This window comes from Sapajus apella, unplaced genomic scaffold (assembly GCF_009761245.1).
Source record: "Sapajus apella isolate SASKATOON/1434 unplaced genomic scaffold, GSC_monkey_1.0 scaffold2, whole genome shotgun sequence".
NCBI lineage: Eukaryota > Metazoa > Chordata > Mammalia > Primates > Cebidae > Sapajus > Sapajus apella.
Window position 1 is genome coordinate 14838042 of NW_022436942.1, and position 27080 is coordinate 14865121.

General features: G+C 37.8%; 1 protein-coding gene and 1 pseudogene across 1 annotated transcript in view; one reads left to right on the forward strand and one right to left on the reverse strand.

The window, feature by feature from the left end:
* TAFA2 (TAFA chemokine like family member 2) overlaps positions 1-27080 on the forward strand; it is a 488455-nt gene that overhangs the window by 299363 nt on the left and 162012 nt on the right. The window lies entirely within an intron of this gene.
* On the reverse strand, positions 12840-14455 carry LOC116555678 (annotated as a pseudogene).

A 27080-nucleotide genomic window follows, 5' to 3' on the forward strand; every position in this document is an offset into this window, starting at 1 on the left:
AACTTCAATTTTGTCCTTGGGTTCATATAGGGAAACTAAGGTGAATACTATTTAAAAAGAGTGAAGGTGGAAAATACAAATGATAGTAAGCATGCTGAGAAAGAGGCCTGTTTAGTCTGGACAGTATAAATCAAAACATAACCACATGATAGTTTGTTTAATAATCAGGAGTTTTCTGCATCCATATTTTATCAGTTCTAAAAGCACTATCCATTTGACTTTAAATGCAGGATATGGCTAAGAGACAAATTCCTTTAAATATTAAAGGAATTTAAGATTGTTTTAGCTGTTAGTTTTGAGTTGAAAATTACAAGAACCATGCAGGCAATAATTACTCTTTAATAAACCAGGGAATTCTGTTTACTAGACTATCACTCTTTTGTTAACAAGAACATAAAGTATTATGGGATAACTGCGTCCATGTACAAATAGCATCAGGACTTCAGGTAAGTGACAGATGACTGCAAGACACTGAGAGAAATGTTTTAAAGATTTAAAAAAATGTCTTTATTTGTCTTTGTGCTCTTCAAAACACAGCACTGTCTCTTTGCTGCTGAGCTGCATTTGTAACTGTATTAGTGAATATCTGATTTGTATTTTGGAGGAGATCCAATGCATATATCCACATTAATGCAACACATGCAAAGGTCAGGAGGTCCAAAGTTTGGTTCCCATAGCAACTGATCTTTGTTCCTCTGGAGTTTGGCAGTATTTGCTTTCACTTCATATTAGCAAAACTTTTCTATTTAATGGTGTACATCATGGCAAAGTTGTTATGAGAAATGTTATTTAGAAATGTCTAATTCCTATTTAGCAAAACTTCAACTTTGATGTTGTAACTATTTTATGCTTCCCATATTCATGAAAAATAAAGGGAATTGGGAACATAAAAGAGAACATGAATAACTTTTTCCTAAATGATTATCTAACAGTCATTAATTTAGCTATCAAAATGTCTTCAAACAACTAATTTTGAAAGTGTCTGCATTTGTTTATGTGAGTATATAAATAATGGGATAATTTTTTACAAACTAAAATGTAGGAAAATGTTTGATTAAAAGTAGAACATTTTTATGTACATATATCTTTGGAGTTGTTTATTAAAATTGAAACCAACAAATGCCACACTCATATTCACTATGTTCTTTCTGTTAAAATGGAAGAGTTGTCTGCACTGCTATTCAAAGTCAACCTGTCCATCACGGTCTGGATCTTACTTCCTCTCATGAGCCTTGGTCCTGCCATTCTCTCCTCTCACTCCTGAATCTTCCACTTCTCCCTCTCTACCAGATCATTTCCATTACACTCACATTGTCCTATATCTCCCCAACCCTAGGTGACCTCATAGCTGCTACCCAATTTTTGTTCTTCCTTTCATAGCAAAGCTTATTGGAAGAGGTTTCTATATTCATTGTATCCAATGTCTTTATCTCACTCCAGAGGGTCTTCTGTTCCTCCCACTTCACTGCAGCTGCTGTTTTTAAGGTCACCAAGGCTTGCTTGCGTGCTGCCAAGTGTACTGGTTAGTTGTTTAAGCTCATTTTATTCAACCCCGAAGCTGTAGTCAAAACTTTGGACTCAGCTGAGCATTTCCTTTTGGGATACTTTCTTTCTGTTAGTCTCTGTGAGACCTTATTCTTCTGACTGGCACCTCCTTCTCAGTCTCTTTTGCTATCTCTTTTTCCTCTGTTCCACTTTAAAAGTTAGGGGTGCTTTAGATCTTGGGTCTTCTCTATTTATAATCTCACTCAGAGTTCTAAGGCTGTTGGCAAATAAAAGTACAGCATTCTGAGTTAAGTTTGAATCTCAGACATATTTTTTTACTGCAAACATGTTCCATGTTTTACATATACACATTTATTTACTTATTCTATAAACTATTAGGATATACTTTATTATTATTATTATTATTTTTATCAAGATGGAGTCTCACTCCGTAGCCTAGGCTGGAGTGCAGTGGCACAATCTTGTCTCACTGCAACCTCTGCCCCCCAGATTCAAGAGATTTTCATGCCTCAGACTTCCAAGTAGCTGGGACTACAGGCACATGCCACCATGCCCGGCTAATGCTTTTGTGTTTTTATTAGAGATAGAGTTTTGCCATGTTAGCCGGGCTGGTCTCGAACTCTGGACTTCAAGTGATCTGCCTGTCTCAGCCTCCCAAAGTGCTGGGATAACAGGCATGAGCCACCGCGCCCATCTAGGACATACTTTAGTATAGGTATGTCCTATGCAATGTTTTGGACATATATTAAATAATTTTTCATTATTTTGGAAATTCAAACTTGACTGGGTGTCTTATATTTTAGCTGGCACCCCTGCCCTGAGTAAGCTCATTCACATTCATGGTGTTAAATACTATCTATGTGCTCTAGATGTTACTTCTCCAGAAGCCTAAGATTAGTCTTCCCAATTTCCTATGTAACATCTTGAGCATCTGTCTTCTCAAACTTAATCTGTCCCAAAGACAGTTACTCATTTCTGCTTTCTCTCCATCATAGTAACTACACTGATACTCATCTGGTTTATTAAACCAAATATTTCCACTATGTCCTTGGTTCCTGTCCTTTTTGCTAACCTCTTATCAAATCTCTGACCCAATTCCAATGTCTTTATATCCAAAGTATATCACAAGTATGTCTACTTGTCTTCCTCCCTACTGATAGCTTTATAGGTCAGGCCATCACCTTAACTTGCGTGGGCTGTAGCCCCAGCATCCTAGCTGTTCCCCCTATTTCTACTACATTTACCTCCTACGACACTGTTTAGGCAGCAGCAATTTTTAATGTGATCTTTAAAAAACATAAATCAGATCATTTTAATTGCCTGGTTGTTTCAAAGCCCCTTCCACTTTCACTTTCCAATGGCTTCCCACTGTACTTTGAATAAATCCCAGTTTTTTTTTCATGGTCAGCGGGCTTCTGTGGACTGACTCCTGCCAGGACCACTCTGCTGACTCATGCATACTGCCCCTCCCATACTGCCTTCGGTCTATTTCACTATTTCTATTCCTTTTATTTTGCCCAGAATATGCTTACATGCTCCCCTACCTTCCTCCCCTCCTCCTCTTCCTCCGCCTTCTTTTTCTTCTGATTCTTTTTCTGATTCTGATTCTGTTGCTTCTGCTTCTGGTTCTTGTGTAACTTCTCCTTCTGTTGCTTTTGCTTCTTCTGTTTCTGCTGCTGCTTCTTTTCTTTTCCTCTCAGCTGGTTTATTTGGCTAAACTCACCATCCTATCTAATGTTGTTTTAGCCCCCCAGGCACTGATCAATTCTGAAAATTGTCACATTGGTTTATTTAGGTATTCATTTATTTTCTCCTTTCTGGAACATGCATTCCATGATGGAGGGACTATGTTAGTTCTATTAATTGCTTTATTTACAGCTCCTGAAATAGAACACAGTAGGTACTCAATACATATTTGCTGACATCCGAATTAGTGATTTTCTAAAATAGATCTGTGCTACTATATAGCAAGAAAATTCCAGGATATAATCCCTTTTTTGGATCAGAAAATAGACAAAAAATGAAAATATTTTCACTGCTTTGTTTTTCTCCTACTGGCACTTATGCCATGGTGTTCAGGAGGATACGTTGGTGAAAAACAGCAATCAGCACCAACACAAACACTGGAAATGGTTTCATCTGCTGGAGTGAGTTGGGTCTGTCCCCAGGGAAAAGCCTGGCATATTATAGCTAGTCAGGATCCTACAATAGATTGTCTTTCAAAGTCAAAATTCAACCTGTCAAGATGTGGAGAAAATGATTTGTAGCCTGAAGAGATGGCAGATTAATATTTCTGAAAAACTGTGCACTAAACCCCCTGTAGCTACTTATTTGTTCTACTATTAAGACCTCCCTCCCTCTGGTATAGGAAACACTTTCCACAAAACAGCACATTTGCTTTGTATATAGACATTTCCCTTGCCCCAAGATGGGGTTTCCCAGTGAGGTGTAATATTCATTAGCCGCTTCGGACAATGCAGCCTGCTGAAACAGACCTGTGTCTTTATCTCACAGATGCATTTCAGAATCAGAATGCACTGGGTGACTGGGGGAAGCTGTGATGTATGAAGCAGAAAGAAGATTGATTTTTCACAAGGGACCTTGTACCTGGAGTAATGAGAGTGGCAAATTACTTGCTCACTGAACAGACATGACAGGAATGTCATAGAGTAAATTTATGCAAACACACTGGGGTCACAGAGGTGGGAATCCACAAAGTGACCTTATCTCTGGAAGATATCTCTTTAAATCACCAGTTTGCCCTGGGAAGCCTACACTCAGCAAAGGCTGTATCATAGCTGCCTAAAAACCAAATCTTCTAATGAATAATGTAATGCTCATGGTACAGTAAGAAATAGGATAAATTGTGGTGCCATTTTAAAATGAGAGTCTTCAACTCACAGGCTATTTTTGGTGTTCATCTTGGATTTTGTGGCAGTGGAACATAAAATATCTACTTTAATAGAGTAAAAGAAATGGAGTGATTTATCCTAGTCATCGTAGGCCTTTAGAACCTCTCATTTGGTAATAGAAAAAGTCAGCGGTTGATGGGGAAGTGGATAATTTTTCTGTGTGTAGGCAGCCCAATGCATATAGAACACATAAGTGTCTCAGAACATTTGGGGCAGACAAAACAATTTAAAAAGTCTCTAAATGACAGAACGATATGGCTGTGGTATTCGGCAAAAACATTTCAAGATTCCCAACACAACAGTTGATACAATTCACTTTAAAAAGCACTGCTGATGCTTTTAGCTGTAAACTATTAAAAGAATATTAAAATAATAATTTTGTTCTGTTAATGAATTTAAAAGTCTGCTGATTTTAGCAGGTAGTCTTGGATTTAGAACAGTTCTTTCCTGTTTGATATCCATCTGTTGATTATTCATCACTCATTTTTTGAGACCCTGGTTGTGTCTGGAACTATGTTAAATGCAAGGTAGAGAGCAAAGAAACCAGCCAGGTTCTCAGCTCATTCCTAGTAACCCATATTGTAATGTTAGATACATCCAGAGAAAATCAACGCTGTCAAGTCCAGTAGCACAGACCGAGTCATGGAGAACAAGGCAGAACACATTCTAAGAGAGGTGTTATTTGCCCTTTTGATCTTGTTTCTTAGAATCTTGACTGCAATACTCAATAGGCTCAGCTTAGTCTAGATATCCCTAAAAAACAATGTTGACATTCTTTAACCTGGTACCTTATGAGACAACAGAAGGTGCATTTTCCTAAGTGCATCATGTGTGTTAGCGATATCAATAATTATGTTACTTTTATTGGGTAGATTCCACCATTATATCTACTCTGCAGATGGGAAATGAATGGAGAGGGAGTTGGGGTAACTTTCCTAAGGTCACTCAGATAGTAGCAATCGAGGCCAGCCCACTGCTGCTGGAAACACAATTTCCAACCACTCCAGGGGAGTTTAGCCTCCAGTGGAGAGGAGTAGTCTTAGAAAAGGTTTTGTTAAAAACAACTGAGTCCACCTTTGGAATAAGAAATAAGCTGTGAAATTTACCATGAAATAAACTAATATATGTTTATACCAGAGCGGAGCTCAGGTATTCATTTCTGGGACCTATTCACTGAAAATCTGGTAATTACCACATGTTGGTCCACTCTGAAATTCCCTTCCTTTAGATTGTTTTGATCCTCCTTTGCGCCTACACCTTTTTTGCCTCCTACCTGTATTTGTTGGACTGTTGCATCCTTGCTTGGGGACCCTAACTTTTATTCAAAAAGTCTTTTTTTCTACTTTGTCTTTTAAGTGCACCTTCTCACTGAGTTTTTCAATGAGTACATCATTTAAAAGCTTTGCAAAATGTGAGTTGTTATCTTTGGATATTGGTTATTCTTCTCTGCTTGTAGGAGAATGTGGCTATGATTGCTTACTTCTGGTCTGAGTATTTTGTGTTTTTTTCCATGTGGTATGTTTTTAAGGTACAATTAAGATTTGAACTTACTTTCAGTGAGAAGGGTCCTGTACTGGAGCTCACGACTTTCCCTCTTTGCCAGATACGTGGATCCACCAGGCTCTAATCACCTAGGGACATTCCAGTTTCATCATTGCATCTTCCTGACCATTGTGTTAGGCTATGCTTGTAATAGCAATTAGCTAACCCTTGTGTTTTCTGTATGTCAGGCATTATTCTAAGTGCTTTATCTGTCTTAAGTAATTTTGTAATAAGGCCAACTCCACTAGGTAGGAAGCATTATTTTCTGCATTTAACAGAGAAAAACTTCCATGTAGGTAATAGGCTGTCAAGGTAGACCTCGTAATCCAGACTTCCCTGCCAAATAGTTACTGACATATTGGAGTCAAATTCAGTGTGTCCTGGGGTTGGGGGGGGGGCAGATAAGTCTTCTTGAAACGTTTAATAGTGAATTTCAGTATGGGACTTATTTCTTCACTTGGTCTTCTCTGTGAGTCTTACTATTTTTTAGCTATAGCAGACCCCTCCACCTCCAGTTAATACACATCTACTAGTTGAGCATTTATTATGAGCAGGTCCTGCTCTAAGCACTTTATATATTTTAATACATTTCATTGTCAAAGCCCTTTAAGAAAGCATTATTATTTTTCTTATTTCATAGTTGAATTAATTGAGGCAGTTGTGAATTTTGCCCAATGGCCCAAAGTTAGCAAATGTCAAAGCTAGGATTTGAGTCCAGGAAGTCTGGTTCTCAAGTTTCCCACTATTCAGTGCTATCATTACATTCTCAATTATAAGGTGGTTATAATTATAGCTGAATTACGTCAGTAGCCCACAAATTAATGAATCATACTATTTTATCCTTAAGTGCCTGTAAGACCTAACAATATAAAACAAAAGTCAAGAACCAATCCTTTTTTAAATGTACATCTCTTTCAATTAGAGTGTAAGCCTTTAGTGATTAACTCCAGTAAGTGGACACAGATGTGGACCACTGGGACCCACATGAGACCTTGCCACTGTGAGGGCCCAGTGCTGGAGTCAGGCCTAATGTATGTTCTGAGGATCCATTCCGGTAGGCAAAGCATGGCGCTTCGGGATAAGGCAAAAGCAATATAGCCAGAGTACTCTTAAGGAGGGCAGTGGAGATGCAAGTGGGAAATCAGTGTGAAGAAACATTGTCCGGAGGTAGCAAAGAGCAGGACTAAGTTTCAGAAACGGTACTCCATGGGGGAGTGGTGGTGGTGGTGGGGTAAGGGGGTCATATAAAGAACAAACTGAGGTCTTCTGCAGGTGCCCCAGGAAAGGAGTGAGGCCTGGGAAAATAGCAGCAGAACTGGGGCAACACATGCGAGCCAGGCTGACAAATGCCATATAACTCCCATAGCAATGGGCCGGGTCTCCTTAAATTTTTTATTCTGAATGCTAGGTTTGAACCTAATGCCAGGAGGGAGGTCTGAGCCTAACGGAGAAGAAGATAAGTTCTGGCTTTGGGAAAAATGCTTTCTTCTTTTCAAAGGGAGCCCTTACCCACAGCATAGCCCCTCTCATTTATTAACCAACTATTTGACGTAACTATGGGGGTTATGTCTAGAGTTGAGTGCACGCCGTTGGTTGTACACTCTATTTTCCTTTCTGATTGGTTCTTGCGATGGAGTGAAGATAGTATCCTTAGACATGCGGTCTAATGTGCACAGGAATACAAAATCTGAAAGGAGAAGAGAATCATTTTGTCTCCTATCTGTCTTGGAGGATCTATCATAGTATTCTCCTTAATCAGAAAGTGGGAATGAAACCTGTTCAGACATGACATAACACCCACACTCAAGTCACTGGCATGAACGGAGAAAAAGAGTGACACTTAAAAGTTCCAGTAGCAGAGAACTTCAAATTATTTCTGTTTACCATTGGGGACCATTATGTAGTTTTCCAGCACACCATTGCCTTCTGAGTTACATTTTAATGTAGTCATCAGTTTTCATTCTTCACACCTTCAGAAAGAAAGAGCAGAATCAGGCAAACAGCAAAGGTGAACTGAGGTGGAGGACATGCGCTCCCCAGATGGTCCACAAATTGGCTAGTATTCCCAAGTAGATTAAAACTTAATTGTATTATCATCTACATTTGATGTTTGTACAGTGTGGTATCAGCAGATGGTATCAAGGGTTCTGTGAACTCGATTATTTTTGTACAACTCTCAGTATGGAAGGTGTAGGACTATGTTAGATAAATGAAAAAGGACCAAAGCTGCTGTGGACCCTGCCATTACGTCGTTCTTCTCCCTGTGTGCAAAACAGCAACTATTGTGAATGCCAGGAACTCTTTCTGTATTCTTTATCTGATGCATAGCATGCTCACTAGTTTTACTGTAGGATGATATGCTAGAAGGTACAAGAGATTCATCACCATGGGACCTGCATATGGGTCCTAAAGCTGTCCCTTATGGGTATACTCTGACTGGGCAAGTCACTTCACCCATTTGAGCCTCAGTTTCCCTATTTTTATAATATGGGTAAAAACATCTTATTCACTGTATTGAATTATGACTGTGAAATATTTCACCCATTTGAAAGAGGTTTGTAAAAATAAGAAACTATAAATTTAGATGCTTCCTATGGTAAAAACAAAGAAGTTTATTTAGCAAGTATTGTCATACTTCAGTTAAGAAATGTGACTGAATTTTATTAAGGAATGGAGTGAAAAACTCATAAAAGGAGGCAGGGTACCACATTTGAAATGCTTTTGTTTTTATTTGAGCTTAGATGTTATCTTTTAGCTTCTTTTTTTCCTCTCTCTCAAATTATTCTTTATACTCTTATTATAACCCTCCTCATCATAGGACAAACATATTGCCTAGTAGTTTTAAGATACAGTACATATTGGTAGCCTAGAGAACATATTTTTGTCATGTTTTCTTTTGTATTTATACGGAGTATCATAGTGATTCAGAAATGGTAAAGTCTTTCTGAAAAAAGTTGCGAACTCTGTACTTTATTAATACCAATCTTTCCATTGAGCATCTCAAGTTTTTAAGATAGCTTGATTAAAGATAAATTCTGAGAAATGCAATGCATCTAATACTGAGAGAGGCATTCACTCATGTCCTACTACAAGAGAACAACTTCAAATATTTGGAACTACAAATCTTCAAAGAATGTTTTTCTATTTACTGGAAATAGTAGTGGTGTCATATGAGCTAGGGGCAAATACTTTATCCAAAGAACTTGTTGACTGGTTTTCTTTGGAGATGTTTGATCATCAAATGATAAAGAGAATTTGTGTAGATTTTACATGTTTAAGCTGATGTCCTTTGCAGTCCCCCCATGCTCACTGGTACCTACCACATTTAGGGCAAACACTTCCATGTGGCTGTCACATCCTAAATATTCTGGTCAGCTCCATTGTTCCAGGTTTACTTCTTATTCCTCCACTTAATACACTTCAGAGTCAAATGAGATTACTTGCCATTCATACTCTTTGCATGTTCTAAATTCTGTGTCTTTCCTCAGCCAGCTCTTTTGGCTTGACATTGGTTTCTTCCTATCTCTGTATATTAAAATCTTACCAATATGTTAAGGTTTAGTTCAACTATTTCATACTTCAGATCAAGGTTCAACTTTTATTGAGGACCTACTTGGTGTAAGAAATAGTGAGAGTGCTTCACATACATTATCTAATGCAGCTACCAAAACTGTGGGGTAACTAGTATTCAGAAGAATCTGTTCATTCTATCATGAGTTTTTCCAACTCAAGGATTAGAGAAGATCAGAATATTGGTAATTTTCTATTTTTTAATTTCATAGATAGAAAAGCTGCGTTAAAGTAATTTGCTTCAGTTCAAAGAACCAAATATGGGTGAATACATACTTAGACTCAAACTGGCAGTTTTGACTTTTGGTCTGGTGCTTTGCGTTATTGGTCAGAATTTCATGAGGGCACCTTTTGATGCTTTAAATTTAGTATCTCTTTCTAAGCCACTATAATCCCGTTTTCAGTATTAATACATCATTTCTTACATGAGCTCACAAATCTTTTATTCCTCTATTACAAGTTATTTGAAGGAAGCAGTAAACTGAAGCTTGCTGATTTATCCATTATAGTGTCCACCGTGGGACCTTGCATAAGATGAAAACTTAGTAATTGCTATTTTGGATGCCTATATCATATTTCCACAAATAAAACTTTGAGTAAGCAGCTGCATTTTTCTTATGTTTACATAAGTGTGTCTGCGGTGCCTAATAATTAGGCTATTCCAATGACACATGTGTAGTAAATAATGCCTTGACTATGTGGTTTCAGGCTAAGTGCCTTTTTGAATTTAATTAAGATAATGCCATTATGTTCTTTTCTTTATGAAAATTAATGAAAAACAATACATTATCACAAACCCGTAATCTACTTATTAGCTGAAAGATGAAAATTTTTTTGTTTACTATACTATCATCAAACCCCAAATTAAGAATTTACAACTGTAATCAGATTATGGGCTCCATGTGTGCAGGCAGGGACCTTGCCATTTTCACAGGTATATTGTCAGTGTTTAAAGTAACAGTAGATGTTTAATAATGTTTGTTGAATCATCAGGTTGTAGTTTCATTGGAGGATGAAACTTTGGCTTTGTAAGTAATGTATTATTAAGATTAAAACTCGAGAGATACTTTTATTTAGGTTGTTTCCTTTAATCCTTGCAACAACCTTGTGAGGTAGTTAAGGCAAGTATATTACCTTTATTGTACAAAATAATCAACTGAGGCTCAAAGGGATTAAATGATTCTACAAATCATCTACCTAAACAGGTGATCAAGTCTTGAATCCAAGTGTTGTTACTCCTAATCCTGCGTTCTTTCTGTGTTATGTAGCAAGTAGAATATATAAACATAGCATAGAGCATTTGCAAGGAAATAAAGTTAGGCAGTTTTTAAGGTGCTTTCTGGAAGGTTACATGTAATAAATTGGAGAGAATTTGACATTTGAAAGATGGTACCAACAGAGAAGCAATGGTACTGATCTTGGTGAAAGAGTCTAAATTTGAGCCAGTTCTGAATTGTCTTTTAAGCCTTATACTAGGAGAAAAACTAAGCATAGCCATTTTATTCTTTTACTCCTTTTGCCTCCGTTTCTAAGCTCATCTGAACCACAAGCTATTTAAGGCTTCAGAATTTTATCAAAGTCTTCTAAATACCCTTTTGTACTTTTTTTTTTTCCTATCAACTGAAAAACCAGCTGACTTGTTTGGTATTTTTATACCTTGTGCTTTATTGTTTTCCTCCAGTGTTTTTCTCCTGACGCCAAAGTGCAGATGCTGTGATTGCTGCTTCTAGCTCAAGACATCTGTTTTTCAATAGGCCCCTTTCTTTCTTTCATTCTCAATTATAATCTTTATGTGCCACTGCTAAAGTATAGAGTGGAAACATCAGATCTTGTCCTTGCAATAATAAATACTCTGTGTTTAGCCTCTGGATTCTCCCATGGAGGGCAAACTTAGTTTAAGTTGCATTTGTACATTACACATCTTTAAATCTAAGGACTTTAAATTACTCTTATAAGCCCAGTTATTTCATATAACAACACTCATTAAAAGTCCATGAGCCTAGGCAAAATTTTCAATGTGGATAAATAAGAAGCACAGGGAAAATAACCTAGATTTTTTTTGTCTTCATATGCTCTCTTCCTGCTTTTATTTATTTATTTTTTTTTTATTATTTTTTTTTTTTCTGATTCAAGTCATAGTGTAGACAGTCCAGGAGTAAAAAGTGCTGTCAGTTCTAAAACCTACTCACAAATAAGATGGCTTAGAACTGAAGCCACACCCTGGATGCCCACAGACTGTATTTGGCATGCAGAATGTTCTCAAAAATGAGATCCATCGATAACATTTAAAAATGATCAATTTCAGATATGATTCTGGATTTCTGGCCCCTGAAGGAAAATGGGAGGAGGGGGTGGTGCGAGACTCCCCTTCCCATGTGTCCTCAGTGGGCTGAAGCTGAAAGGTTCCTGGAGTTGAATTGGGCAGTGAGATGATTGAGCCCTCACTTCACTGACTTGCCTGCCTGGCTCCTACTGGCCCCATCATATATTTGTAGTCACTTTTTTCTATACAGCCATAAGCTTATAATCTTTTGGCCAATGATGAACTGTACATACATCCAGTGGTGGTTCCATAAGATTTAATATGCTATTTTTACTATACTTTTTCTATGTAATTAGATATACTCAGATACACAAACATCATTGTGTTGCAGTTGCCTGCAGGTTTGTGGCATAGAAGCAGTAAGTTATCCCATATAGTCTAGGTGTGTGGTAGGTTGTACCATGTGGGTTTGTGTCAGTACACTCTATGAGGTTCACACATTAAAATTGCCCAATGATGAATTTCTTAGAATGTATCTTGATCATTAAGCAATGCATTACTGTTTATCATTCTATTGACAAATAATCAGCTAAATTTATTTCTAGCCATGTATAATTTCTCTCTCTTTTCTCTCTTTTTTTTTTTTTTTTTTTTAAGCATTTTAAACAAACCCATGGCCAAGGCATTTTTTTTTCATATGTCCAGAAAAAAATTTAGTAGGAATTATTCTAACATATTCTATTTTACATTATGGAAATATGACATTAGAATCATTGCTTTCATTATCAAACTTTTTTTTTTTTGACAGGTGGCACAGCTAGCTGAGGGTGTATTTTGGGGGAAAAAAAGACAATTGAATTATTTTGTAGTTGGAGGCATGGGCAAGGGGCCTCTGCAGGCAGTAAACTGCCCCTGCAGGTGGGCTGAGAGCTAGGGCTGAGCCTCAGGTGGGTCTCCTGTTCCCTGTGCTCCCTGCACAGCAGCCTCTCTCATGGACTCCGGGACAGCCACAGGAGGGGTAGGGTGGGAGGGGCTGCCGCAGCTGTTCACTTGGGCAGGATGTCAGAGGTCTCAAATACTGGCTTCCCATTGAGGGTCTGGATCTTCACAACCACGGCTCTCCTGGAGCTGGTGTGGCTGAAGGAGCTGGAGCCCATGCCAGAAGCAAAGCTGGAGCCCAGGCGATAGCTGAGGCCAGGGTTTGTGAGGCTCCCTGGGCCAAGCTCAGCCCACCTGCATAGCCGCTGGTGGCCTTTGTATGGATACTCATGTTCTGTATCCCAGACTCCAGCCGGCTCTCCTTGCCCTCCAGCAGCTTCCTGTAGGTCGCGCTCTCGTTGTCCAGGGCCAGCTTGACGTTCCTCATCTCCTGGTACTCATGCAGTTGCCCCACCATGTCCTGCTTGGCCTGTTGCAGGGTGACTTCCAGCTCGGACATCTTGGCATTGACATCTTTAACGACCAGCTGCCTGTGCTGCTTGGCATCTGTGATAGCAGCCTCCAGGTACGCCGCCTGGCCTTTGAGACCCTCAATCTCAGCCTGGAGCCAGCTGATGTTCCAGTTCATCACGGAAATCTGTCTCTGTGCACTGAGGTCATCCCCTTGCTTCCCAGCCAGCGTCTGCAGCTCCTTGTATTTGATCTGGTACATGATCTCAGCCTCAACCCGGCTGCTGTGGCGATCTCGTACTGTGCCTTGACCTCAGTGATGATGCTGTCCATGCTTAGGGAGTGGCTGTTGTCCATGGACAGCACCACCGTTGTGTCCGAGATCAGGGACTGCAGCTTCCAGATCTCCTCTTCATACAGCTGCCTGAGGAAGTTGATCTCATCGGGCAGCCCTTCCAGGCGAGACTCCAGCTCTACCTCGTTCATGTAAGCTTCATCCACATTCTTCTCGATGAGGTCAGATTCATTCTCCATCTCTGTACACTTATTGATCTCATCCTCATACTTACTCTTGAAGTCCTCCACCAACCCCTGCATGTTGCCAAGCTCCGCCTCCAGCTCCAGCTTCTGGCCCAGCGTCTTCAGCTGGCACCTAAGGTTGTTGATGTAGCTCTAGAATATGTTGTCTGTGTTGCTCCAAGACATCTTCTGGGGCTGCAGGATGCTCCACTTGGTCTCCAGCATCTTGTTCTGCTGCTCTAGGAATCGTATCTTATCTATGAAGGAAGCAAACTTGTTGAGGGTCTTGATCTGCTCCTCCTCCTGGGTGTGCAGGGCCTGGATATTGCGGTTCACCTCCAGGTTTAGGGAGCTCAGCAGGCTCTGGTTGACTGTGTCAGTGGTGATGAATTCCATACTCCTGGCCCCACCATATCCTCCACCCAGGCCACCCTGGAAGCTGCTGCTGACCTCTTGGGAGAAGCTCGAGGAGCTGATGTAGACACCAGGCCCACTCGTGTAGGAGTGGCTGCTGAAGGCCCAGGGGCCAGAGGTGCTCACCTTGTAGGACTTCTGGGTCATGCTGATGTACATAGTGGAGGCAGGCGGGCTGAACCAGGTGGAGATTCCAGAAGAAGCAGAGAAGCCGACTCTTCTTCATTATCAAACTTTTAATGGAAAGAACTTTGGGCCTGAAGCTGGAAGAACTTTTTAAACATTTTTTGAGACAGGGTCTTGCTGTGCCACCCAGGCTGGAGTGCAGTAGTGCCATCGCACTTCACTGCAGCCTCCAGCTTCTGTCTTTAAACGATCCTCATTCTTTGGCCTCCCAAAGCATTGAGCCACAGCATGAACCACTGTGCCTGGTAGATAACTGGTTTTGAGTTCTGGCTGTGCTACTTACTAGCTTTGACTTTGAACAAGTCACTTCCCTTCTCTGAGCCTGCTGCCTCATCTCTGCAAGAGGGATGATTCCATCTGCCAGCCTCATGATCATGTGAACCAAAGATGATCACAGATGTAAAAGTTCTTAGTCTCCCATATGGCACTATGTAAAAGTAAGTTACTTTGTGGGGAAATAGAGCTATAGCGTATGGTTTGTCAAGGAGCTTAGCTTCTATTTACAGATACAAGACTTACATATAATATAAACAACAATTGAAAGCATTCTACTGCCTACAAGAAGTAGAGTCATTAACTGTTATTGGACATAAGAAAATGTGTGTGATCATGCAGAGTAACCAAACTCAAAATTAAAAAGACATCTGTAGTGTTTCTCCCATTTATTTATTTTATTCAACAAATACTTATCCTGCACCTACTCTGATAAGAAACATCATAAATGCTGGAAATAAAGTAGTGAAATAGAAGGCATAGGTTTGTGCTCTTATGGTAGATTGTATTCAAGTAGGGGGAGAGAGGAACAATAAACAAGTAGGCAAATAGGTTAATACCATTTCAAATACTGTTTAGTGTCAGGAAGAAAATAAATGTAGCTTATATGGTAGAGCCAATAAGCAGAGCTGTTCCCATTATGACTCTTGCCATCTTATCTGCTATTCTTCATTTTTATTGTTGTCACATAGACATAATATAAAGTTTACCATGTTAGCTTTTTTTGTACATTTCATCGGCATTAAGTACATTCACAATATTGTACATTACCACTGTGTATTCCAGAACTCTTTTAAAAATCATCCTGTACAAAAACTCTGTGTTCATTACATAATAACTCACAATTTCCCCCTCCCTTTAGCTCCTGGTAATCTCTATTCTACTTTCTGTTGCAATACATTTACCTATTCTAGGTACCTCTCAGGTAAGTATAATCATATAGTGTTTGTACTTTTGTGTCTGGCTTATTTTACTTAACATGTTCCAAGTTCATTTATTTTATAATTTCTTCTTAAGGCTGAATAATATTCCACTGTGTGTGTGTGTGTGTGTGTGTGTGTGTATGTATGTATGTGTGTGTGTGTATATACACACACACACATACATATACATATATCACAACTTGTTTATTCATTTACCCTATTACCTATTTTAGTATGACTTGGTAATAAATCTAATTTGTAGACTACTATACAGTTTGTGAAGTACTCTCATGTCTATTGTACATTGCAAGAAGAGTGTTAACTTGGGGATTACTGGTTAAATTGTTGCTAAACAGTAGTGATACCTGGCAGTGTTGGTTTGTGTAGTATTTTACCTGATGTGTCTTGAACTCTTCTCCCCAGCAATTGAAGTAATAGGATATAAGTTTACTAGGTTTTCAGCAAATACAAAATGACGATGGCTGTAGTTTGGATGAGTTCTTCATATCCCCGTAACGTAGGGCTTTCCTCAGTGTGTTCTTTGGAGAATTTTTAGAAAATAGACCCAGGTAATAGGCTTCCACCACCACCTTGGGGCATAATTTCACAATAGAACACATCTTGCCATTGGGAAAATTTCTCAAGATTGAACATTTAACCATTTGACTGCTGTTTTGCCGTATGATTGCATGCTGCAAGAAAATACCTGCATCATGACTGAGGAAACCAAATTCATCCATAAGGAAAATGGTAGGGGTGGAACAAAGTGGCTGATGGCAAAGAGAAGTTAGAGTAGTGACTATTATGTGATTGATTTTATTCCTACAGGGAAGTCCAAGATAGTGGAAAGAGTGAAAAAGTGAGATTCTAAAAGGAACGGAAATCTTATTGCAAAAGGAACAAATCAGAAAGCAGTATGTTATCGAGGCTTACTGTAGACTGAGGTTTGTAGCACAGATTGGTTGCTGCTTTGATTCTTAATCAGTTGAGTTCTCAGTTGCTTAAGCTGTTAGCTGAAACCTGAGTATGGTGCTTTGTTATATTAAAATCTGATAATGTTCTACCTTTCCCTCAAAGATGGCTCATTAAGGTGTATGAAGTAATGTACAAATGTCAAACACATATAAGGAGTATGAATAAAATATAGTTATAAAAGTGTGTTTGTCCCAGTATCACTGCGTCTGTTTCATTGTGCTTTGTAAAGTTGCTCTGCTCAGGCATTTAATGCTAGTGCACATCATTGTCCAAAATTTTTGCTTAAACTATTATACTCTGAGAAAAGTGTGAACTCTAGTGATTAAACAGTCTCTTCTTGGACTCTTTTTTTTTTTTTTTTTTTTTTGGTTTCTTTTGAGGACATAGAATTGCATTCCTTTTGACACAGAACTGCTACTATCTTTTTTAAACAATTTGCTTTTATAATTTTTGATGGTATGGTTGAAATACTGTGATGTTGGTGCTTTAGAAGGATGACTATGTGAGCAGAGGCCTTTGGATATCCAATTTTAGTTCTTCAGTTCACTTACCTCTGAGAACAATCTTTCTTGAAGGGAGGTTCCATGTTGTAATGTTTTGCTGGTAAAGCTATTTTTCTTTCTTGAATGCTTGCTGTTAACTAGCTAGTGTTGGCTGGCACATTGACCATACTGGATGGTTAAATGCATAAAATGGAGACTCCTTCATATCTGTAGGTGTAACTACCGTGAGAATAAATGTTCTTGGACCACAAATTTTATCCTAGCAAATAACTCCTAAAGATTGTTTTTATTGTTATCACTCGTTCTTCCACTCCTTTGCTAGCATGCAGGAGAAGAAGCTGAGGTGAAGTGGATTTCTTCTGTGCCTCATTTCCCAAGAGAACAGGTATACCAGAGCAAAAGGAATAGAAGTCTTAACTAGTCCCAATGGTAATAGAGTGAAGAAATATTTAGAACTGGTTCAATTACCATAGCTTATTTGCATTAATAAAAGTCTTATTTGCATTATAAAAGTCTTATTAAAAAGAAAGAAAATATTTTATTATGAATCTTATATACAGAAACTAAGTTATGTGCAGAGCTCTCTCTCTTTTTACCATATATAATCACAAAATTAAATATAAGGCTTGTGATTTAGCCATCTATAAAATGATAAATATAATTGGAAGTTTTCTTTCTTATTCAATATAATGGTGCTTTACCTAACATTTGTGAAATATAGCCATCTCCAGATCATGCAGGAGTGGAAGCTTTGTGGATTGTTTACAGATATGCAAATTAGCTGCTTGTCTTCTACCACCTGTTTCAATCCATATTGTGACAAAGTGTCATTGTGTTAAGAGGGTAGGAGAGGGTAATCCCAAATTTTCTAATTGTTAGTACTTTTGCCTGAAGTTTTTGTAGAAGAAGAGGACAAATATAAAACACGGTTTTGTGTTGTCTAGATCTCAATTATCTAGCCCTCTCCTTTACAAACATCATCATGATTTGGTGGACACATGCATTTCCTATTAAATTGCAAAAATTATATTTCTTTTCTTTTCTTTCTTTATTTTTTATTTTTACTGAACTTTGGGCTCTGGGGTACATGTTCACATCCTGCATCCTGCAGTATTGTTGCATAGGTACATATATGCCATGGTGGTTTGCTGTCTCCATACCCCCAGTTGCCTACATCAGGCATATCTCTCAGTGTTATCCCTCCCCATCCTCCCACCCCCTGATGTACCTCCTCTCACCTCCCCTCTACCTCCCTATCCCCTACCTACCCCAGTGACTATTGTTCCCTTCCCTGTGCCCAAGTGTTCTCATTGTTTATCACCCACCTATCAGTAAAAGCATGTGGTGGTTGGTTTTCTGTTCTTGTGTCAGTTTGCTGAGGATGATGGTTTCTAGATTCATCCATGTCTCTACGAAGGATGGGAAGTCATCGTTTTTCATGGCTGCATAGTATCCCATGGTATATTTGCCACATTCTGTTTGTCCAGTCTATCACTGATGGGCATTTGGGTTGGTTCCATGTTTTTGCTATTGTAAACAGCGCCACAGCAAACATACATGTGCATGTGTCTTTATAATAGAATGATTTATAATCCTTTGGGTATATACCCAGTAATGGGATTGCTAGGTCAAATGGAATTTCCATTTCTAGATCCTTGAGGAATTACCACATTGTCTCCACAATGGTTGAACTAATTTACACTCCCACCAACGGTGTAAAAGTTTTCCTTTTTCTCCATATCCTCTCCAGCATCTGTTGTCTCCAGATTTTTTAATGATTGTCATTCTAACTGGCGTGAGATGGTATCTCAATGTGGTTTTGATTTGCATTTCTCTAATAACCAATGATGATGAGAATTTTTTCATGTTTGTTGGCCTTATAAATGTCTTCTTTTGAAAAGTGTCTGTACATCTCCTTCACCAACTTTCAAATGGGTTTGTTTGTTTTCTTCTTGTAAATCTGCTTTAGTTCTTTGTAGATTCTGAATATTAGCCCTTTGTCTGATGGGTAGACTGTAAAAATTTTTTTCCATTCTGTTGGTTGCTGATTCACTCTAATGATTATTTCTTTTGCTGTGCAGAAGCTCTTAAATTTAATTAGATCCCATTTGTCTATTTTGGCTTTTATTGACATTGCTTTTGGTGTTTTAATTATGAAGTCCTTGCCTATGCCTATGTCCTGAATGGTTTTGTCTAGATTTTTTTCTAGGGTTTTTATGGAGTGAGTTCTTATGTTTAAATCTGTAATCCATCTGGAGTTAATTTTTGCATAAGGTGTAAGGAAGGGGTCCAGTTTCAGCTTCCTGCATATGGCTAGCCAGTTTTCCCAACATCATTTATTAAATAGGGAATCTTTCCCCATTGCTTGTTTTTATCCGGTTTGTCAAAGATCAGATTGTTGTAGGTGTATGGTGTTGCTTCTGAGGCCTCTGTTCTGTTTCATTGATCTATATCTCTGTTTTCTACCAGTACCATGCTGTTTTGATTACTATAGCCTTGTAGTATAGTTTGAAGTCAGGTGGTGTGATGCCTCTAGCTTTTTTTTTGTTGTTGTTGTTAGGATTGTCTTGGCTGTGTGGGCTCTCTTTTGGTTCCATATGAAGCTTGAGGTGGTTTTTTCCATTTCTGTGAAGAAGGTCAATGGTAGCTTCAATTAAGTAGCTTTAATATATTTTACATTTTAGCTTGGTTAGACTCAAATTTTTTTATGGCTTATTTTTTGATACCCTACATGTCTTGTTACAGTGGTTCATATGAAATCTCATTTTTGGTCACACTATATAATTGTACCATCTCTTCCTTATTTTTTTACTTTGGGAAGACAAACTTGAACCCTGGAGTAGATAATCAATTATATAAAACAATAAGCAATTGATAAGGACAGGAGCACTGAATTCAAAACAGAAATGCAGAGAAAGAATGTAGTTTAGGGTTAAAACTGTGAAATGGAAAGAGACATGAAATTTAAATGTGTTGGCTGCACCCTCCTCAAACTATCTACAGCCACTGAGAAAAGAGCAAAATGCCTCAACAGGGCATGTGAGAATGAAAGATATACAGTTAGCTTTATCTATATTGTGCTCATTCTTTACAACAATCCCACCAATATGTAATAATATCTATACATTCCATATGTGTGCATTGAGACTTGATGTTAAGTAAACCTGACAAATTTTCTTAACTATTATTTGTTGGAGTCCAGGATCATGTTTAGTTTTTTCTGATTTACAAGCCCATGCTCTGAGAGATGGACCTTTAAAAAGATAGTAACACCTCTGATTTTTTCACATATCTTTAAGTTCAAACTTTCCCATGATTTCTTGTTTATTCTAATGACATTTCTGTTTGTAAAAAAAATAGATGAGATTCCCATTTAATACATAGAAAAGGAGGGGAAGAGATTCACTTGTAATAATAGATGCATGATGATACAGCTTAGCCTTGATCATTTCAGGTGTTTTTCTAGGGCTCTCATAAATCTTAAATGATTGCTTTATCTTTGCCTTACAGCATTGTTTTCTGTTTTGGATGTCATAGCTTGGCACCTTGGAATATTGTGTTTCTGGAGAAATCATTTAAATGATAATACATTTCTATTCCATATCATTTCAATCTGTGGGTGGTAAAGGTATTTTCACAAATCCAGTGATTTGGCTATACGCTGCTATGCATTAAGCAATAGAAGCAATAGTGCTCCTGAGTTTGTACCCACCAGAATTGCAGTGTTGTGGGGAAATGAATAAAAGTACAAAATTTGGGTGAAGGAAGCAGATAATTGTGGTTCTTAAATGAGACTTGTGTTTGCTGCCAGGAAATCCTTAGAAACCAATGGAGATTTCTTGGCTAAATCTCCAGGGTTGGCTACTTTACTGAACAGAATCGAGCTGGATGCATTACAAAACACTGATATATCAAACTTAATGAGCATTTTAAAGCAAGTGTTTCAGTTCAGACAGTTTAGAGACTTATTGAGATTCCAAAGTCTGTGTTTTGAAGTTGTCCAAGAAAATATGACCTAATTAGGCTAATCGTATGACTAGCTTAAGAAAATACAACTATATGAACTTTTGATAATTTACAAGATAGGAAATCTAAATAGCTCACATAATGTGCCTAGTGAATGTGGCTTAAAATAACATCATGTGATGATATTTGTTATATCATGTGAAATGAAAACAAAAAAAGTAGTAATTAAAATGATTAAAATCAATCACCTCAGTTTCTGGATGATGTAACGCACAACACACATGATTACATGTATGAGTTACATTATTATCTCCTAAATTTGTTACTATATACCTTTATGTATACAATGTACATGTGAACCTCTTGTGCTTTAATATCCATATATACCTGTTTAATCTATCAATATGGATAGCACCATCCACCTCAAAGGCAATTGCTATTTCAGTAATAACTAGGACATTCCATATACAGGCCTAGTATTTATCATAAAATGCTAGTCAGGTTAGACATGATTTTGGATAAAACCAGCAATGGAGTCAAACTTGTAGCCCTAGATGTCCTATTTAGTAGGATTTTTTGTATTAATCTATTAGCAAGAACAAAGAACGGTTTAGTTTTGGAGGATACATTTAATTTCTATCAAAATAAGAAAATTAAAAGCAGTAATAATAAATTATACTTGTGGAATGCTTTATATTTACAAAACTGTTACCTATTTTTTGACTTCATTTGAAAATTAGCCTTCCTAATCTACTGTTACTTTGGTATCTTTAACTCCTGTCTTTGTTTTGGCTCTGTTATCTTGTTTAAGTCTCAGTAGCCGCCACTCCATCTTTACTTCCCTTCTCTGCATGTTTCTTGAAAGAGTAATCTAGTCTTTATTTCCATTTTCTCATCTCCCACTCATTCTTCTCACTTCTGTTGCTCTACCAATATGTACTGTTCTTCACATCTCCATGTCTAGTTGTTGAATATAATGCAAGTTCTTTTTAATTAAAAGAAGTAATAAAACTTCTCCATTAAAAAACTCACCTCTTTTATTCTGATTATAAAATACACCTATTTCTTCATTCTACATCTCTTGATGTTTCATTCTCAAGGTGATGTTCCATGTGCTACAGCAGTGACTTACCAGAAGAATCTCTGCTCTCATGGAAATTACATTTTAATGAGAAGAAGGAAAAAATAGACACTTACACAAATGTATAAAGTAGTGAATAGAATAATTTTAGATTATAATAAATAGAGGAAATACTACAGGCTATTTGGACAGAGAGAGAGAGAAACTGCACGTGGGTCTCTCTGGACTCTGGAGGGCAGGATGGTCTGGAGGTGATCTCTATGGAGGTGATTATGAAAAGCAGGCTGCTACACAAGGACAGGCGGGAGAACCTTCATGGCAGAGTGAATGTTTAGTGTAAGGTCTAGATTCAGCGTGGCAGAGGGGATAGTGTGAAGGCCAGTGTGTCTGAAGCATATGGAATGTGGGGAACAGGGATGTGAAATGAAATCAGAATGGTTGAGAGGGATGATGATGTTGGGCTTTTTCTCCAGTAAGAGATCTATATTTTATTCTCATTGCAATGAATAGGTAAATTCCAGGATTTTAAGCAAAGGATAGGGCCAGTGGGGTAATGTGATTTGATTTACATTTTATAACAATCATTCCGGTCCCTATGAGGAGAAAGGGCACGTGACTAAGCCACTGAGCATTTTGCCCTAAGAGTGGATTTCTTTTCAAGATTTGTCTGTTAAGGTTCATTCCATTGTAGCTAGTTAACACCAGGTTTGTTAGATATATAGACCAATGTACAGAATTGTCCTAAAAAGACTTAAAAATATATCTTTTCTCTTATGTGATCTCTGTTTCCACAGAAGTGTCTTAGGCTCAATGGGAGTCCAGGTGGTTGGATTCTAATCCCCCATTTTATCTTTTATATACATCTCCTTTATACTATCTCCTTTATTCCCCCCCTTTTTTCCTTCCAGGTTTTTGTTTATAGACTAGCTACACTTACTTTCTGTTTTCATGGAGAAATGATTTTTCTTATAGCATAACAGTTTTTTATTTCTTGATTTTTAACAATTAAATATACTTTTAACATTAGTGGGATGAGAAGTGTTTCAAACAATCCAAAAATCTAAACCTCAGCATACATGAGTGAAATATGTAACAGAAGAGAACAGTAGGAGAAAGTCCAGGAGATTTAATTGTCAGTCCTCCACTTTGACAGCTTTTCACTTCAACATCTTTCACTGCCAAGGTTACTGTTTCTCAATTTCCCTTGTGCTCCTTGCAAGCTGATGCTGCTTGGGAGCGATTTCAAGGTCTCCTCTTCTATGCATATTTTCCTTCCGTTTCCAGTTTCTTTTCACTGTTATTGCGGTTGCAAAATTCACTTAAATTTTACCATTTTCCCAAATGAATGTGACAGTTCTAAACTGTGTTGGAGCCCAGGACCATGTTCCTTATTTCTCTGGTGGGAAATTTTATACTGAGACCTGGTGGTTAGCAAATAGAGAAAGAAGAGAATGTCGCTCCTTCTGTGCTGTCATGCATTGTAAAAAAGAAATGCACATTCAGCTTTTTCCCTTTAGGTGTTTTTCTTTGGTATTGCCCCTTTGTCAAAAATCCTTGATAGCTCTATTATGTTTCACTTTATTCAAACATGACTGTTATTTAAAAATCAGATTAAAACACATTCAAGATTGGATTTCATTTTTCTCTTTTCCTTTTCAGTTTGCTGTGTCTTGTTGCAAGTCCCCCGACTCTTTTCACTTCCTATTTGTTGTCTAAAGAGGTGACACATACTTCCTCCTCCTCATGTTGACTGCTATGCAATATATTTGGCTGTAAGGCACCACCAACGTTCAATAAGTACTTATTTACCAGCTATTGAGCTGGACTTTTGGATGAGTCCTACAGATTCACAAATGTATGGAGAACAGTTTCTGTCTTTAGGAATCTTATATGAGAATAGAGGTTGACTATAAGTAGGTGGATTATAATATGGCATGGCAAGTGACTGTTGTGCAGAATGAAGGGCACTCAACATGGTCTTGAATAAATCCTATAGGAGGAATTCTAACTTGCCCCATGACTAGTGAGTAGAAGTTACCCATTTTGAAGAGTGGGTGGGAATTGAGGGAATAGCTATCATATTTCAGGTGACATGGAGGTAAGATTTAGTGGAAGCCATTGGAGAAATTATCTAGGGTTAAAAATAGACTATGAGTATATGTAGAGAGCAAGATGGGACAAAATGACATAAAATGAGATTAGAGACATAAAGTATCAAAGCTTTAAAAACAAATTCTGCTGCAGGATTTTTATACCCTGCTAGGAACGATGGCCTTCAGTTCAGAACAGAGAAGGGAATCCATGTTAAGGTTTTAAGCAAGGACAATTTATGCTCATAGAGACATTTGGCTATAGCATAGAGAGTGAATTACATTCAGTCAACAATATTTATCAGGCACCTACTAAACACTGTAAATATGGTTGTGAAAAAGACAGACATAGGAGGGTAATTTGATGGCAGATGTCCAGTTAGGATGCTGTGGCCAGCGAGAAAATTTGGTGGTCTGAATTGCAGCGTTGCAGTAGTAGTAGGTATAAAAATATACATGTAAGAGATTCTCTGGCGATAGTATTGGCTGGAACATGGTAATAAACTGGACAGGAGGGATTGTATTATGAAAAGGAGAAAATGCTGGTTCTTACAGCCTTCCAAATGTTGACCCGCATTCTCCTTTCTTTCTTTAATTTGACAGCCTGGCAACTTTGTGGGTGTTTCCGTTTCCATATGTCTAGTTATCAGTTTGACCAGCTGTTGGTTCTGTCATCCTATTGGGTGGGTACACAGCGGTATGGAAAAATGATGGGTCATTGCCCTTGTAGTAGAGGCCATGTGCTAGGGAGAAGCTCTTATCAAGAATTATGCTAAGCAGCTCTTCCTGTCAGATGAGTTTTGCTGTTCATTCTGTTATAGGACATGCAGTGCAATAAGGTTGCCGGGATTAGATGCAGAGGAGAGTCAGGATGGTTGAAAAAAATGTAGAAGGAAAGCGAATACTCCTAACACTAATACTAAGAGTGCTGAGAGAGAAAACAAAGGCAATAGAATGGGAGATTTAAAATGACATTTGGTTTACAGAGAATAAATTCCAAACCAGATTATTGTTATAGCTCAATATTTCTCTAAGAGGCTTCCTGAGGACACTAGTGTGCTGTGTTACATTGTGGAGGAGGTTTCTGGAAAATGTTTCTAAAAAAGCACATTTGGCAATATGCCTCTTGTTAAAAAAATCTGGTTAAATTGGTTGAACTCAGAATGTTACAAATATATTTCCTCCTTTATTTTTCACTAATACTTTAATAACAATCTGTGGATCTGGTGCCTCACAGAATGAATTTAAGAAAATGCTAGTCTGACTGACTAATGATTATAGTAACAGTTAGCATTTACTGAGCATTTATTATTTGCTATGCATAGTATTAAATCTTTTACACAGACTATTTCATTTAATCTTCATACCAACAACACTGTTGGGTAGATATTATTATCTTCATCTTACTGACAGTGAAATAATCTGAATTAAGTAATTTGTTCAAAGTCATATAGTCAGCAGGAAGCCTGGTTTTAAAACCCAGTCTAATCTGAAAGCTCAAATACCTATCATCTTTTACATTTTCTTTGACATGTTATGAGGCTAAGGTCCACAGAGAGGCTACAACTGTGGGTGCTACTGAAACTCCAATCATCTCATGAATGGGACTACCCTCCCAAACACTCAAGGATCAAACATATACAAATTACTCAATATTTTCAACTATCACAGCCAGCCATTGAATCCTTAGTACATGCTTGACAGTGGGCCAGGAATTTCACATACATTATCCCAGGTTACAGTAGAAGAAACTGCAGCAGGAGATCCAGAAATTTGCAGGAGAAAGTGAAGCAGGAGATCCAAACAAAGGAAAGTCAGGTAAAAGCCACATAATTAGAATCCAGTAAAGTCTGGACTCAAACCCTGGCATTCTGACTTAGAAGTTCATGTTTTGATTTACACAATATTGCCTTCTAAACATTTGAATTACTCCCTACAACCTCCACAAGGTAAGGCCTGTTAACATACATCTACATTAAAATACATAATATATAATTTATTTTTTCATGCATTTAGTCATACATGAAAAAATCTCAAGGACCCCTCTTTGAAAATGTATAACTGCCCCTTCTACCTTTGAGTCACATTTTTGGAGATAGAATGTTCTGGAGGTAAAAATGTACAAAAATGGGTAACCTAGAAAATATAAGAGAGAAAGGAATCAGGCTACATCAGGAAGTGACCCCAGGAAATTGCTTTAAAAGCAAGACAGGCAAGAATCTGCAGTCACAATGGAGTTCAGTATAGTATCTAAATTGGAAAGGCACAGGGTGACAGACATATGTTATGTCCCTCATAAACAAATGGAGATGGACTTAATTTCATATCAGTTTTGCTTATCCCTTAGTGATTAATGTAAGAATTTTAGAATTAGACCATTCTGGGTTTCTATTTTTATTCGGTCATTACATGTGGCCCAGGCAAATTTCCAAATTTCCTCATTTACAAAATGGGGATGGATATACCTACAGGCCAAATTTGTTTTTCAGAACAAGTGAAAGAATGTTGTAGAAAGTGCTGGAGAAAGTAAGTTCTGAACTTTTATTATAAATATGTATTATTTTTTAATAACAGTTTTTGCTTTCCCTGTTTTTATGAATTCAACATGAAAAGGTTGATTCGGTATTTTTTTATTCTGTTTTTTCATTTTTCTCTTACTTTTGGGAATGTACACCAAGGTGGAATCTCACAATATTGTGTCGCCTGTAGCAGAGTTGTGCACATTAGGAGGATGAGGTTACTTTGCAGTAAGGAATGTAGATAGCCAGGTGATTTTTAAAAAGCACATTAATAGGTCTGAAGTGACCATATTCTGTGCGGGAATTCATGTAAGCAATTACATCTAAACTGTTACACTGTCCATTTGACTTGGCAATTGTTAGGAAAAAAGTAAAATAATAAATCATTAATTTAAAGATTATTCAAATGACCATGCCTTGGATTTTGTTAATAAATTAAATCTATGTTT